Source organism: Myxocyprinus asiaticus, chromosome 21 (genome assembly GCF_019703515.2).
Source record: "Myxocyprinus asiaticus isolate MX2 ecotype Aquarium Trade chromosome 21, UBuf_Myxa_2, whole genome shotgun sequence".
Lineage (NCBI taxonomy): Eukaryota > Metazoa > Chordata > Actinopteri > Cypriniformes > Catostomidae > Myxocyprinus > Myxocyprinus asiaticus.
This window is the reverse complement of record NC_059364.1, coordinates 35,035,453-35,050,339: the sequence shown is the minus strand read 5'-3', so window position 1 is coordinate 35,050,339 and position 14,887 is coordinate 35,035,453.

Sequence of the window (14,887 nt, the reverse complement as noted above, 5' to 3'; positions counted from 1 at the left end):
TGAAGTTGTAACCTCTAGTGGTTCAAGTGGTGTCTGGTTGAGTGACTTCGCCTTTCTGCTTCCCAGAAATGGTCTTGTGTTTATCCATCTGTGGTCTATGCAGGTTTGTTTGCTATTGCACCTACAAAGTCAAGAGTAAGTGCAATATTGCAGGGTTAAATGTCAGAGAGGACTAGATACATGAAAGTAGTTATTAGCAGAAGCTTTTATCCAATGTGACTTACAGTAAACTTATTATAATAACAGTCCCTCTTGAGCCACCTCAATGGCACAACGTCCTCTCAATGGCACAGTGGTGAGACTTTATGGATTGACCCTTCTTGGGTTTGAACTGACCATTTTTAATAAGTAGCCCAGATCTTTAACCTCTACACTACAAGTCATTTCCTGTATGGTGTATGTTCATAAAAAGTAATTATTTACAAAGAATTGGAGAGCAATTTGTATTTAAAGTAATGTCCACTCACATATAAAAAAAGAAAAAAGAAAAAATGAAAGAAAAAAATCCCTAGAAAAAATGGCCATTTTATCCTTAATCAACAGTGAGGATCATTCATTCATATACATGTATAATTAATAATGGTGGTTAATTTATTGACATGGTGCATAAAAGAACGATGTCCATAAAAGTCATCAAACATTCTTTTAGAAAAGAATTGTTAGAATATTCCCATAATTTGTAAGAAATACATTCTTGCATGCCTTTGAGAAACAGAAAGTGGTGTGTTTATCACATATTGCCATTGTTTATTTCCTTATTTCATTTCCTTAAACTTAATTTCCATTAATTCATTCATTTCAATACTCTAATTTTCACTTTATATTGTGTGAGAATTATGGATTTGTGGATATGTGCATTGGAATTCAAGTGGGGTGTCTTTTATTTTCTGCATTTATACATAAAAGATACTGAAATGATGCTTCTATGGCAACATCAAAACTAATCTGAAAAATCAGCTTTCAGTTTTATAACATCATTATTTTACAAAGTATGCATTTATGGAGACCGTTTTCGAAAGTCTACATTTTCAGTGCCGTTCCAGTGTGGATGAAAGCTGTAAACATAGCGAAATGAATGTATTTTCAAACGAAAACTTATTTTTGTGGACGTTGTCACAGTCACCGTTGTTCTAAGGACTCTTATTTTGAAATAGTTTTTGTCTTGTCACTAGTTTCCCCCTAACTACATTTCCCAGGATGCATTGCCCTCATCACAGCCATCTGTTCCCCATCTCCCTCACCTGTTCTCCATTCCCTCATCAGCACCTTTTTATATAAATACCCTCAAGTTTTGTTCCATGATGGTCAGTTCTTGTTCATTGTTGCATGGCTAAATGTTACCACTAATGACTGTATTGTTTTGTTACCACCACCATCATTATCATCATATTCTCGTCTTCTTTTGATTGTGGATTAAAGGATTACTGCACTTAGATCCTGCTCTCTCACCTCATCTATACCAAAATGTGACAGACATGGCCTAAGCACTTTCATTTTTAGAATCTTGGGGGCTTTTCTTATATTGGCCAAACATGTCAGAAATAAAATGCACAAAAAGAAGCAGTGATCTGACAAATTTTTTATAAATATTATTTTTCAAAAAGCTGCTGTTTGGCACCTCTAAATAAGAGCATGTGCCAATTTTGTGAAAGCCACGTTTTAGTATTATTATTTCTAAAAGACAAACTACAGTGAATATTACAATCACTTACACTCTACAATTGGTACTTGAGGCACACTCAGTGAAACCATTAACTCATGTACCTAATCTTCAGTCTGCAAAACTGCAAGCACATTATCTGCTTTACACTCAGTTTGCAAAACACTAAACACAGTTCTCTACATTAGACACATCATTCAAAACTCACAGCTCTTGTGTTTCATTTGGAAAACACTGCCATTCAAAATGACACACTCATTTACCAATTTCCTACACCCAGTGCTCACGTGCAAAAAACACTTATAGCTAATTTCTTCACTTAGAAATCAGAGCTTGAGGGGGGCGCTAGTGAGCAGGTGATGGAGTAGAACATGTTCAGCTGAGCTCCTGCCTAATATCTATTTTATTTCATTATTAAATCAGCTTTGTTTTTTCTTTTTTTATATATATATATATATTAACAAAACATCTGAAAATATACTCAAATACACCAAGCAAAATTGATGGTCGTTTTCATTTAGAGTAATGGCTTCTAATCTTCGAAAATACAAATACAGCATATCCTCGAACTCCAGGCCCAACACCTCCTCGATGCAGAGTTCAACTGTTGACCGGGCCCGCACACCGACTCCTCCCAACACGGGCCCAGGTGAAACGGATATGGAAGATTTAAAATCCCAGATTCTATTGGCCTTAAAAGCAGACATCTCCTCTGTTACAAGGACAGAACTTAAGAATTCCCTCGCCGAAGATTTTAACTACCTGAAAAGTGAGCTCCAGGCAGTCAGAACGGAGCTAGCCAATAATGCAGCGCTAACGCGGACTGATATTGATCAAATGAAGGCTACAATTAAGGACATGGAGAGCGGCATGTCAACATGGATGGACAAAGTAGAAGAACTACAAACTACCGTGACCACCTTGAATGTTGAGCTAAAGGAGCTTATGAGATAAATGTGAGGACATGGAAGGGGGGATACGGAAATGCAACATTCGGATTGTGGGGGTCGCAGAGGGGCCTGGATTCTAGGCTGTCGATTTCTAGGCTGCTGTCAGAGGTGCTTAAACTGGATAAACTGGACTGCATCGCAGCCTAAGGCCAAGGACCCCTGACGGTAAACCACGTGTAATTGTAGCAAAGCTGCACTACTATCAAGACTGTATTGAGGTTTTATGTCAAGCACATATTCAAGCTCCGCTCAGGTTCATGGGTGATCCCATTGCCATCTTCCAAGACTATACTGCCAGTGTCGCCAAGGCACGAGCTGCATTCACGGACGTCAGGAAATTACTGCGAGAGCAACGAGGCGTCAGATACGTCATAATGTTTCCTGCTTGACTGCGTATAACTCACAACGGCACAGACAAAGAATTCCTGGACTCGGACAAAGCCAAGGCCTACGTTAAGAAGCACATCATCACAGCAGGAGAAAACGTTGCATAATTGAGGACGTCAACATTCTGTTCATCCCTAATACAAATCCGGTGGGATGTTCACAATTACCTATGAAGACGGTGTTATGTTATATTCATTACTCTAGTTAACTGCATTTGTTTTTGTCTTAAAGGTTATCCCGATCTAATGTAATGTTTATTTTAGACCTTTAAAAGGAAAGATAGGAAGCTATTCTCTCACTCCCATCTTAAATATAGACTTTGTATAAAACAGTGTACTTAATACATCAGTGGGTGAATACTCAGATTTATTTTATGTTTAGATAGAAAAGACATAAAACAAACTATATTTAAGCGGACAGAAGATTTCTAAGTTAGCAATAAGACTTATCTTAAGTCTCAAATTAATCTGTGATTTGAAACTGCAAGTGAATCTAGGTTTCCTATCAGTTGCAGGCTAGATGCCTATCAGTCAATAGAAGCATGAGGGCAAAATATACTGGAATTAAAAAACGCGCACTTGCTCTTTTTACCTAAACTAATGAGGCTACTGATTCTTAGTCTTTAAGTTTATGAAAAATTGAGGATATTGTTATATATCGCTGTCTCAGTTAAGGCAAATTGGGTGGGAGCTCAACTTACCCAAGTTACCTAAACAAAGCACATAATGTGTGGATACATCTATAAAAGGTTCCTGGTTCATCATGTTCATGTTGATGTCAAGGGTAGAGGAAACTAGTTTATTTTTATTTTTTTTCATATCCGTGTGTAATAATATCAAACTCATTGTACATCAGGAGATGCTTATGTAACATATCACTGTTCTCAGCTTCACATGGTCAATGTTAATACTTAATTTCAGGCAAATGGTTGCTCAGTTAAATTGGTGAGTTGGAATGTTAAATCTCTCAATCATCCTGTAAAATTCAAAAAGATATTTACTCACTTGAAACACCTTAGGACTGACATTGCATTTCTTCAGGAGACCCGTCTGTGTATTTCTGATCACAGTCGACTTAGGGGAGGATGGATAGGTCAGGCTTACTATTCTAAATTTCAATCAAAGGCTAGAGGGGTGGCTTTAATAATTAGTTTGAATACACAGTTTGTCACAACAAGCATTGAGTCTGACCCTGCGGGGCACTTTTTAATTGTGTTTGGACAGTCGTATGGACTCCCTGTCATCCTAGCTAATGTTTATGCCCCCAATTGGGATGACCACTGGTTTTTTAGTAATTTCTTCTCAAAACTACCAAACATGGTAACACATCACCTTATCCTTGGTGGTGATTTCAACTGTGTCCTTTCTCCTGTCTTAGACCATAGCTCACCCAGGACGGTTCCTGCCTTGAAGTCAGCACATATGATTCAGCATTTTTCTCAAAGCATACGGAATGGCTGATGTATGGCGATTTCGTAATCCTACTGCCCGAGGCTATTCTTTTTTCTCTCTGGTACATAACTCATATTCACGAATAGATTACATCTTTATGGACACAAGCCTCCTTTCATCAGTTATAGAATGCGATTTCGAAGCTATAGTCATATCAGACCATAGCCCACTGACCGTAACGATACATATCCCCTCCAAACAGCTGAGCTATCGTGCTTGGAGGCTTAATCCAACTCTTCTCTCAGTTGAAGTGTTTGTGAACTATGTAGCATCTGAGATAGAATCCTTTCTTAGCATCAATCAAACTCCAGAGCTGTCTTCATCAACTGTATGGGAGGCACTGAAGGCATACTTAAGAGGTCAAATCATCTCGTTCTGTGCAAGCCAGAGAAAAGCTAGGAGTGAGCGACTCAAGCAGTTGATGGATCAGATATTGGAGCTTGATTCTTTATATAGTCACTCACCATCACCAGCAATACTTAAACAGCGTCTGTTGTTACAAACTGAATACAACCTGTTGACAACTAAACAAGCAGAATATCTTATCTCCAAATTGCGGTGTAATTTTTATGAGCATGGAGAAAAGCTGGAAAACTCTTAGATCATCAACTGCGTCAAAAAACAGCTCATCAGGTTATATCTGAGATACGTGATGCCCAAGTCTTAAAGCATACAGACAATGCAGAGATTAATTCATGTTTTCATAGATTTTATCAATAGTTATATTCCTCAGGCCCACCTTCTAGTTTATCAGCTTTAGATGATTATAAAAAAACATTTAAATGTTCCATACATAGACCCAGACATAGCTGCTGACCTGGATTTGTCAGTTACGATAAATTCAGCGGTCAGAAGTATGCAGAATGGTAAATGTCCAGGCCCAGATGGATACCCCTCCGAATTTTTAAAGAAATTCTATACTCAACTTTCCCCATAATTACTATCCATTTTTGAAGAATCTCTTCTATCACAAAGATCCTCTTGAATGTAGCTCATATCACCCAATCTCACTTTTGAATACTGATGCTAAAATCCTAGCAAAAGTCCTGGCTCGGCGAATGGAGGGAATCCTCCCACTGGTCATCACGCCTGACCAAACAGGTTTTATTAAGAACCGATACTCTTTCTTTAATATTAGACGTCTTGCAAATGTCCTTTATGGCTCTTCTGTGTCCAGTACCTCAGAAGTGATCCTATCGCTAGATGCTGAAAAAGCATTTGATCGGGTGAAATGGGATTTTTTTTTCTACACCCTTAAAAAGTTTGGTTTTGGTCCTAAATTTGTATCATGGATTGAAATCCTTTACGCATCTCCAATGGCTGCTGTGTGTACCAACAATAACATATCGCCCTTCTTTGAATTACAGCGAGGCACAAGACAGGGATGTCCTTTATCCCCACTTCTTTTTGCTGTAGCAATTGAACAACTTGCCATAGCCTTGAGGACATCCACCAATATCAAGGGTGAGTGGAGGGGAAACTTAGAGCATAAAGTATCACTATATGCTGACAATATGTTGCTGTATATTTCTGACCCATCCTCAAGTCTTCCAAACTTAGTAGATCTACTCAATGAATTTGGCCAGCTATCCGGCTATAAAGTCAATTATCAAAAAAGTGAAGTAATGTCAGTTGGGACCACAATTCCAAATATTTCCCTCTCCCCAATCCCTTTCAAGATTGCTACTAAAAATTTCAAATATTTTAATATTACAAAGATCTTTACAAAGCTAACTACCAGCCTCTTCTATCTCATATAAAACAGGATTTTGAATGATGGGACTCCTTGTGTCTTTCCCTAGGTGGCAGGATTAACACAATTAAGATGACTGTTCTGCCCAAATTTTTATATCTTTTCCAGTGTCTTCCAGTCTTTCTCACAAAGTCTTTTTTTAACTATCTAAATGCTCAGATTACAGCTTTTGTCTGGAATAAAAGGCGCCCCAGGGTAAGGGATAGAATATTACAAAGACCTCGCAAATTCGGGGGTTTGGAACTTCCAAATTTTCTATACTATTACTGGTCAGCGAATATTAGAGCAATACTATACTGTTTAAAAGAAGATGCTACAGCCAGTTGGGCAATAATGGAAAGAACATCAATTCAGTTCAACCCCTTATAAGTATTATGTACTAAGCTGCCATTAGCACATTCTGTATCTAGTTTCACATCCTGTCCAGTTGTGTTGCACTCTATTAAGATCTGGTACCAGTTCAGGTGTCATTTTGTGCTTTACAACCTTCCATTTGCCACACCAGTAATGAAAAACCATATGTTCACTCCATCCATAATAGATGCAGCATTTGATATATGGTCTAAAAATGGCATCACGTCACTATATGTTCTCCATATGGACAGAACATTTGCCTCTTTTGAACAGTTGGTTCAGAAATTCGCTATCCCTAAGACACACTTCTATAGATATTTACAACTTCGAAGTTCTGTGACCTCTCATTCCAGTTGTTTCCCCTCTTGCCCTCCCTGATCTCTCATAGACTCTGTTCTTGAGCATAAATGTGAGGTAAAACAGCCTATAAGTAAAATTTATGAACTACTTAATATACATAACCTCGCAGCTTTAGACTCTTTAAAACAAAAATGGGAAAAAGAAATGTAAGAGCAAATATCAGATGATACATGGCACAAAGCAATCCAAAGAATATATTCATCCTCTATCAGTCTTAGGCATACGGTTATTCAGTTCAAAATTATACATCGCCTCCATTGGTCTAGGCTAGATTGGCTAAGATCAGGAGCGATCTTGATCCTACATGTGACCGATGCAAACAATCGCCAGCCACTTTATATCATATGTTCTGGTCATGTCCAAAGCTATTAAACTACTGGGGTTTGATCTTTGAGACTTTTTCTAAAATGTTTGATCAATCAATTGCTCCAACAATGTCTACCGCAGTATTTGGAGTAATTAGTCAGGATGCTAACTTAAGCAGATCCCAGTCTGATGTTATCGCTTTTTGTTCACTTCTTGCCAGAAGGTTAATTTTATGTAAATGGAAAGATTCTTCCCCTCCAACATATGGACACTGGATTAAGGACATTATGTATCATGTACACTTGGAGAAAATCCAATATTCCATGAAAAGATCAACTTGGAGATTCTTTACCACTTGGCAACCATTTTTAATTTTTGTGGAAAATATGGAAGCTGAAGAACTGGACTGAATGTATGCTATGTACATATGAATGTACATAAGCTTTGCTTTTTTTTTACCGACATATTGTGCACGTTTATCTATGTAGGATTCTTTTGACTGGTCTGGCTGTTGTTGGTATGGTGTATAAGTATAAGAGTTATGATACATCTGTTAGATACGGTACTTACATTTTTCTAGTTTTATCAATAAAAAGAAATATAAAAAATATAAAAAAATATAAAAATAAATCAGAGCTTGAGATGAAAATACAATGTTTTTTATTATTAACAATTTTTATTGATTACATATAACAAATAAAAAAAACATAACAGAATATGTGGAATCAAATTATATAAATTTATAACCCTGCCCCCCGAACATTAACATCCCCAGCCCCCACCTGACACAAACATGCACCCCATGGTCAAATGCCAATTTACAATGACACACAACCCGACAATAAAACAGCAGAAAATATTTAGAAACATAAAAAATAAAAATAAAATAAAAAACATAAAAAGTATACTTTCAAAAAAAAAAAAAAAAAGCTTGCAACACACACATTTAAAACAACAAGTCTTTCTCCACTGCCCTTCCCTGAGAGCCTTCTAAAAAGGCTAAATAGCTGCCCCATTTCCTAATGAACAAATCTATGTTGCCTAGCTGTTATGGTTTTATGTGTTTTTGTTCATGTTTTGTGTTAATGTCTTTTATTTTGGTAGTTTAGTTCCTGTTTTATAGTCATGTGTTCCATGTCATGTTATTTTTTGTTTCCCTGCCAGGTCATGTGATTCCCTGTTTCATGTCTTGTGGTCCCCTTGTCATGTGATTTCATGTTTCCCTCCTTGTTCATGTGTCTTGCTTTCATTGGTTTATTGTCTTGTTACCTTGTTATCAGTTCTGTCTTGTCATTGGTTATCATTGTCATGTTTCTCCCTTGTCCATGTATTTAAGCTTCATGTTTGCCATTGTCCATTGTCAGGTATTGTAATTGTAACATTGTTGGATAAGTCAAAGTCAAAGTCAAAGTCAAAGTCAAAGTCAAAGTCAAAGTCAAAGTCAAGTCAAGTCAAGTGTAGTGTTTATATTTTGTTTCACGTTTGGATTTACGGTTGTTGGATTTCACTTATGTAAATAAACTGCACCTGGGTTCTAACTTCATCATCGTCTTCGTCAGCCTGTCTTTGCCAGCAACGTTACTAACCTTCAATATGACATTTCTTCAAATGCCGCTACCCTGCCCATCTCCGTGTACCACTCCTGAAATGAGGGCCGACTTCCATCCCCTAAGGATGACCTGTCTGCCAATCATAACACTGGCTAGGACTTTATGTATTTATCCCCTATATTAATGACAGTCCCATCGCCTAAAATACAGAGTCTGAGGCTAAATGAAATTTGAGTACCCAATATGTCACACATAAAACTCTGAACCCTCAACCAAAATTCTTGGATCTTAACACACCACCAAAAAACATGGGATTGGCATCGCCAGCAGGTGGGTGTGTCTTTAAGACCAAGCCTATACAATCTAGAGGGGGTCCAATAGAATTGATGTAAAATCTTAAATTGCATAAGGCGCACCATTGCATCTCCAGATGTAGACTTGATGTTTTTTAGAATCCTAGCCCACACTACCTCCTCCAATACCAAGTTTAAATCTTTCTCCCATAATCTCTTGAGAGAAGTTGAAGCTCCGTCCCTCAGACTCTGAATTAGCAGGGAGTAATACACTGATGCCTCATTACCTTTTACAAAAGCAATAATCACCTCTCCCAGAGTATCTGCCACTTTAGGGGGGTGTATGCTACTCCCAAAATTAGTACAGAGCAGGTGACGCAGCTGTAAATACATAAAGAATTGAGACTTGGGAATCCCAAAATGTTGAACAATATTTTCAAAGGATCTCAACACTCCACTCTCATGTAGGTCACCGAGCATATTAATCTCCCTCACAAACAACTCTGACCAGCAGAAAGGGGACTTATTAATACATAATTTTGGGTTCAGTCATATGCTAGAGGCAACATTTAAATAAATGTCAGAATTAAACACTCTGGACACTTTTGTCCATACCGTGTGAAAATGTGAGATAACAGGGTGTAATTTAACTTCTCCGGTTAGTTTGATAGAAAAGCTTTGCAATGGCAAAATATGGGCACGAACGTCCTGTTCAATACAAAACCAGGTAGGGGCTCTCTCAGGTGGAAGCGACTAATGAGCCAAATGTCTGAGACCGAATGCATAATAATAAAACAAAATCTTGGGTAGGCCTAGCCCACATTTGTCAATCGGCCTATGCAATTTACTGAAATGTAATCTGGGACGTTTACCATTCCAAATGAAGGACTTCGCTATGCTATCAAATTGCTTGAAATTAAAGTGGGGGACATCTATAGGGAGAGATTGTAGCATAGATAAATGTAATGAAGCCCACCTGCCCACATCGCTTGAAAACCTTTTCTCAGTTGAATTTATACATTTCTCCAAACTATAATCAGTGCTCTCAAAACAATTAACACAGCCAACAAAACAGGCACTCAAGTTTGCAGAACAATTAAATGTCACTGCATAATGAAGCAACATTTTCTTTCCTGATAATGCATTTATTAAAACTAAATACTAACATCAAAACTATAGATGTGTTCTCTGTTGAATTCATAACATTTTCAGCTATAGACACACAACTCTGTTTGAAATAACACATTTATCATAAAAATACTCAATAAAGACCTTTTTCCATCTGTTTTCATAAAATGTCTCTAAATTTCTAGTTGATCCTGCTCTTCCTCTGTAAGGATGATGAAGAAGTTTACTGTAAAAAAAAACAAAACAAAAAAACAAACAAACAAAACAATAGCAGTCTTGCTCAATTGTATGGACCTAAGGCAGCTCTATAAGCACAGATGGTACAGTAATTGTGGACATTGATTGACTGGCATGGAGAGGAATGGCATTTCTCCCTCTTCTTTTTTGTTGAGACTGAAGTTACTGTAGATCTGATCACATTAGGCCGAACACTTTGTGTGTCTCAGAGAGACCATGATTGCTATAGATATATGATAAATTAGAGGAACTATCAAATCATTTGAGCCTCTTCTGTGTCTTCTTTACTCTTCCACCCTGCTGTCCTCTTTCTCTCTGCTCACTATCATTACAGCATCTCCATTTGGTCTTTCCTTAACTTTTTTAATGCAGTGCTCACCCCTGAAAGAGCTGAGAAAACCTTCCCCTTTTCTCATCTGTTCTTCCTCGTATTTTCTCTTCCTTTACCCACTCTACCTCTTCTCATTTTGCACCTCTTCTTTGTGTTGTTCTTCCTCTTCTTCTTCTTCCTCCTCATTGTTTGTTTGCTCTGAATTGTCATATTTGACCCTTTTTATAGATAACAAAGTCATGACAGTTGTGTGAAAAATTTAGTAAATTGCATTTTCTTTGCTGTGTGCATTACTACAGGGGCGGATTTAGGCATGGGTGACATGGGCAGTTGCCCAGGGCGGCATCTTGTGCCTCGTGCCACCCCCCGCCCCGTCAACTTTGGGGGCGGGATGAAGCGGGTTTCGCCCAGGGCGCCACACATGCTAGAACCACTATTGCATTACTAACACAGCAGATATCAATATGAAGGGATTCTACAACCTGACATGTGCATTTGAGAGTATGACTTTAATTTAGTTGTTTGTGTTAACTGTTTTAAAAGCATGAATTTTAGATTCAAGAAATCTGTATATAGTGTTTCAAGAAAATTAGGAAAATCAAGAAAAATAATTACAAAGTGTTTAGGACAATTACAAAGTGTTCAGATGGCTGTGTTAAATGTATTGAGAGCAGTGACCTGAGTTTGGAGAAATGCGTAAAATCGATTGAGAAAAACTGTATCAAAAGGATCAAAATTAACTTAAAAGACAATGTTTTGAGAAAGAAAGAAACTGTATTTTCCCCCTTGCATTTCTCTTTATAGTGTAAATATATACTGAATGTGCATACATACTGCATATACAGTATTTGCACATACATATATGTGTGAGTGCTATGACAAACTGCCACGCACTCCACAGCACACTGAACATGCAAAAGACACGAGATAGAAGTGTTTTACATTTTACATCCATGTGTAGTTGGCGTGTAAAAGAACTAATCATTTGATGGTTTGTGTGTGGAGTTTTGATGCAAAAACACCATTTTGAGAAGAGTTAAAATAGTTTTGAATGAAGTGTTTGCTTTTGCAAGAGATGTGTGGCGTTTTGCATGTTGTGTGTGTGTTTTGGGGTTTTGTGTGTAGAATTTTGAGAAAAGGAGCCATAGTTTCAGAAATTGTGTGTAAGCAATTGTCAAAAACTGTAGTTTATGAAATTCCCACTGACACAGAAATATAATAAATCAAAGTACATGTCTTATTGTCACGATTTTCCTTATTACTTTCTGAAACATACATATAACAAAAACAATGACATATTGTAAATTACAGCAGACTATCCCTTTTCAAACGAGCCCAAACACAACATAATATTACAATTTTTCCCAATTGTTTACACATGTTTGCTGAATCTTTGGCCCACCGTCCCAAAACTCTAAACAAAAACCACAAGCACAAAATGCAAAACTCTACAAATCTCTAGCAAAAGCAAACACTGCATTCAAAACTGTTTTATCTCTTTCCAAACGCGTCATGTGAATAGATCTGTCTACCAGCCAACAACACACTGATGTGCTCAACACAAAATACTACTATGAATATCCCATCAGAAGGTTTATGCCTTTTGTATTGTCAGTGTTACACTGTAGCCGGTTGTAAAAGATTGTTACAGTAATTTATACCTACTCAAATATAACATAAATAAACACACGCAAATGCAATACAGTAACAAAACATTGTCATTTAGTTCCAAAATGCAGTATTTTTGAACACTTTTGTTTTGTATGTAACACTTTCCATACCCAACAGGAGAAAACCAGGAAAAACATTCAGGAAGATAAAGGGTTTTCTGTATTAAAAAAAGAAAAGAAAAGAAAGTGGCTTATTCTTTCAAAACTCAAAAAAGACAAAAGCACATGCAAAATGTAAGAAAAAAGAAATTAGGCTGCATCCTGCCTCCTATTTTGGTCTGGCCACAGCACCTCATCTACACCACAGGTGATGTTCTCCCTGGCTAAACAGCGGGGAAAGAATCTTCTGGAGTGATGGATCCAGCCGCCGAAAGCCACCACATCAACTTCACCACATGCATCCTCCATCACCTGGAGAAGTCATACACCTTCCATCGCCATGCTGAAAAAAACTCTACAATTGCGTTTAGGAATGGGCAGATCTACCGGGGTGGCATGGGGTAGCAAATGCCAACCTAAGAAAAGCATTGCCACCCCATCTACCACCCCAGCATAAGTATCCAAATGTATGAAATATAAATTTAAGTATATTATCGTTGATTTTGACATTGTGTAGGGGTTTATTTATGTCAAACTGCCTAAACACTCACCGAATACACAAATGACTACAGACAGGGCTTGAGTTGAGGGGGGATGCGAGGGAATGCCATCCCCCTTGTTGCAAGAAATACCAAAAAGCATCCCCCTTGTAAAACCACCATCCCCCCTTACCATCCCCTTTAGATCAATTGTGTCATGTATTACTTAGAACTAATCATGCTAGTAAAATATTTCATATTTAATTTTAATACGGTTGACAAATAACAGACTTTAAATAAGGGTGATTAGCCGGTCAGAATTCGACGTGTGAGGTTGCCAGATTTCTATAGGTGAAATCCTCCAATCAGATTTGGACAATTGTACAATTTGGATATATGCTGCCAGGGTGATGCTTTAGTCCCGCAGTCTGGCAGCCTTGAGCGCAAGCTCTCTCTCCACTGTGAAAAAAGACCCCGGTTTTCTGAAAACTCTGTAAAACAGGTGTGTCGGATTTTGCGATGGGTTGACTTGTCCTTCCTAGTGTTCATATGAAACTTACGCCACAAGTTTTCAAATGTTTCACACTTTTTCAAACATGGTCATGTAATAGATTGGAGTAGAAAAAATGTGTGTCTGCAGTGGGCGAGCGATCTAGAAAAAATGCTTATCATGATCATAATTTGGATTTTTTTACAAGATTCATCATAAAATACAATAACAGAGGGTAACAGGTGCATATTATGGCCATGTGTCCTAAGGGTCAATGAAGTGATGCTCATTTTTGTCCAGATTTATTAAATTAAAAATACATTTAAAAAATGCAATTCACACAAAGCATTTATTTGAATACACCTCTTCTATGATGAACATTTTTCAGTTGCTGAGTTTAAAGTCATATTGATATTTTTTTCTGGGGCTTAAAGTAAAAAAGTCATGTGGTGTCCAGAGACAGTAAAAAAAAAAAAAGTCTCATTAAAAGCTGAAATTTCTGAAAAAAATGTTGGCATGACTAGTGCAGAATAATCTTTTATTGTTATTTCTTTAAAAAAATAAACAGTGAAACAATTGTGTATTAAAATATGATTAAAGAATGTTGTCCACCAAGTTGAAGTCATTAGGTGTAACCAACATGTAGGTAGTTATTTTGTTGTTTATGTTGACCATAAAACAGTGCGGACACCTTTAGACCCTCAAGACTGAGCGTGAAGTTTTAAAAAGCATCTGATATTTATTTTGACATTTTTATGAAAAGGCACATTTTGTTCATGTGGTGTAACCCTGAGAAAACTTCTTGATATATTTGACTCAAATATTCAAAATATTTATTAAATAAAAATATATATAATAATTTATCTTGAAAAATGTGTTAGAAAACTTTTTTGAAATTAATGATTAAGATGTTTATGCTCGTGTACTCAAGGTGCAAAGAAAGTATTATAATACTTTTTACTTAATGGTTACACCACATGACAATTTTTAAGTTTTTATTACTTTTTTTTTTAGAAAATGCTAAAGGTTTTTCAAAAATGTATGAACCAAATTGGATACAAAGATTACATATCTGAGAACATGACACAAGTGTTTTAAACTAGATTTTTAAAAGATTTCTCATTATAACATCTTGTACAACCTTATTTGTCAATGACCCATAAGTATGACAGAACTGTCAATAAATGTGTCTGTGTTTCCACTACTCTCGTCTCCCCTTGTCTGAGGATGCCATGTAGTGTGTCCAGGAATGTGATGAGAAGGGCGGTTTTGTAAGGACCAAGGTTGGCATGGTGATGGAGGATGCCTTGCTGGCTAACAGCTGTGCACATAGTGATATTCCCTCCACGCTATCCAGGGACATTCACAATGGCACGGTGGCCACAATAA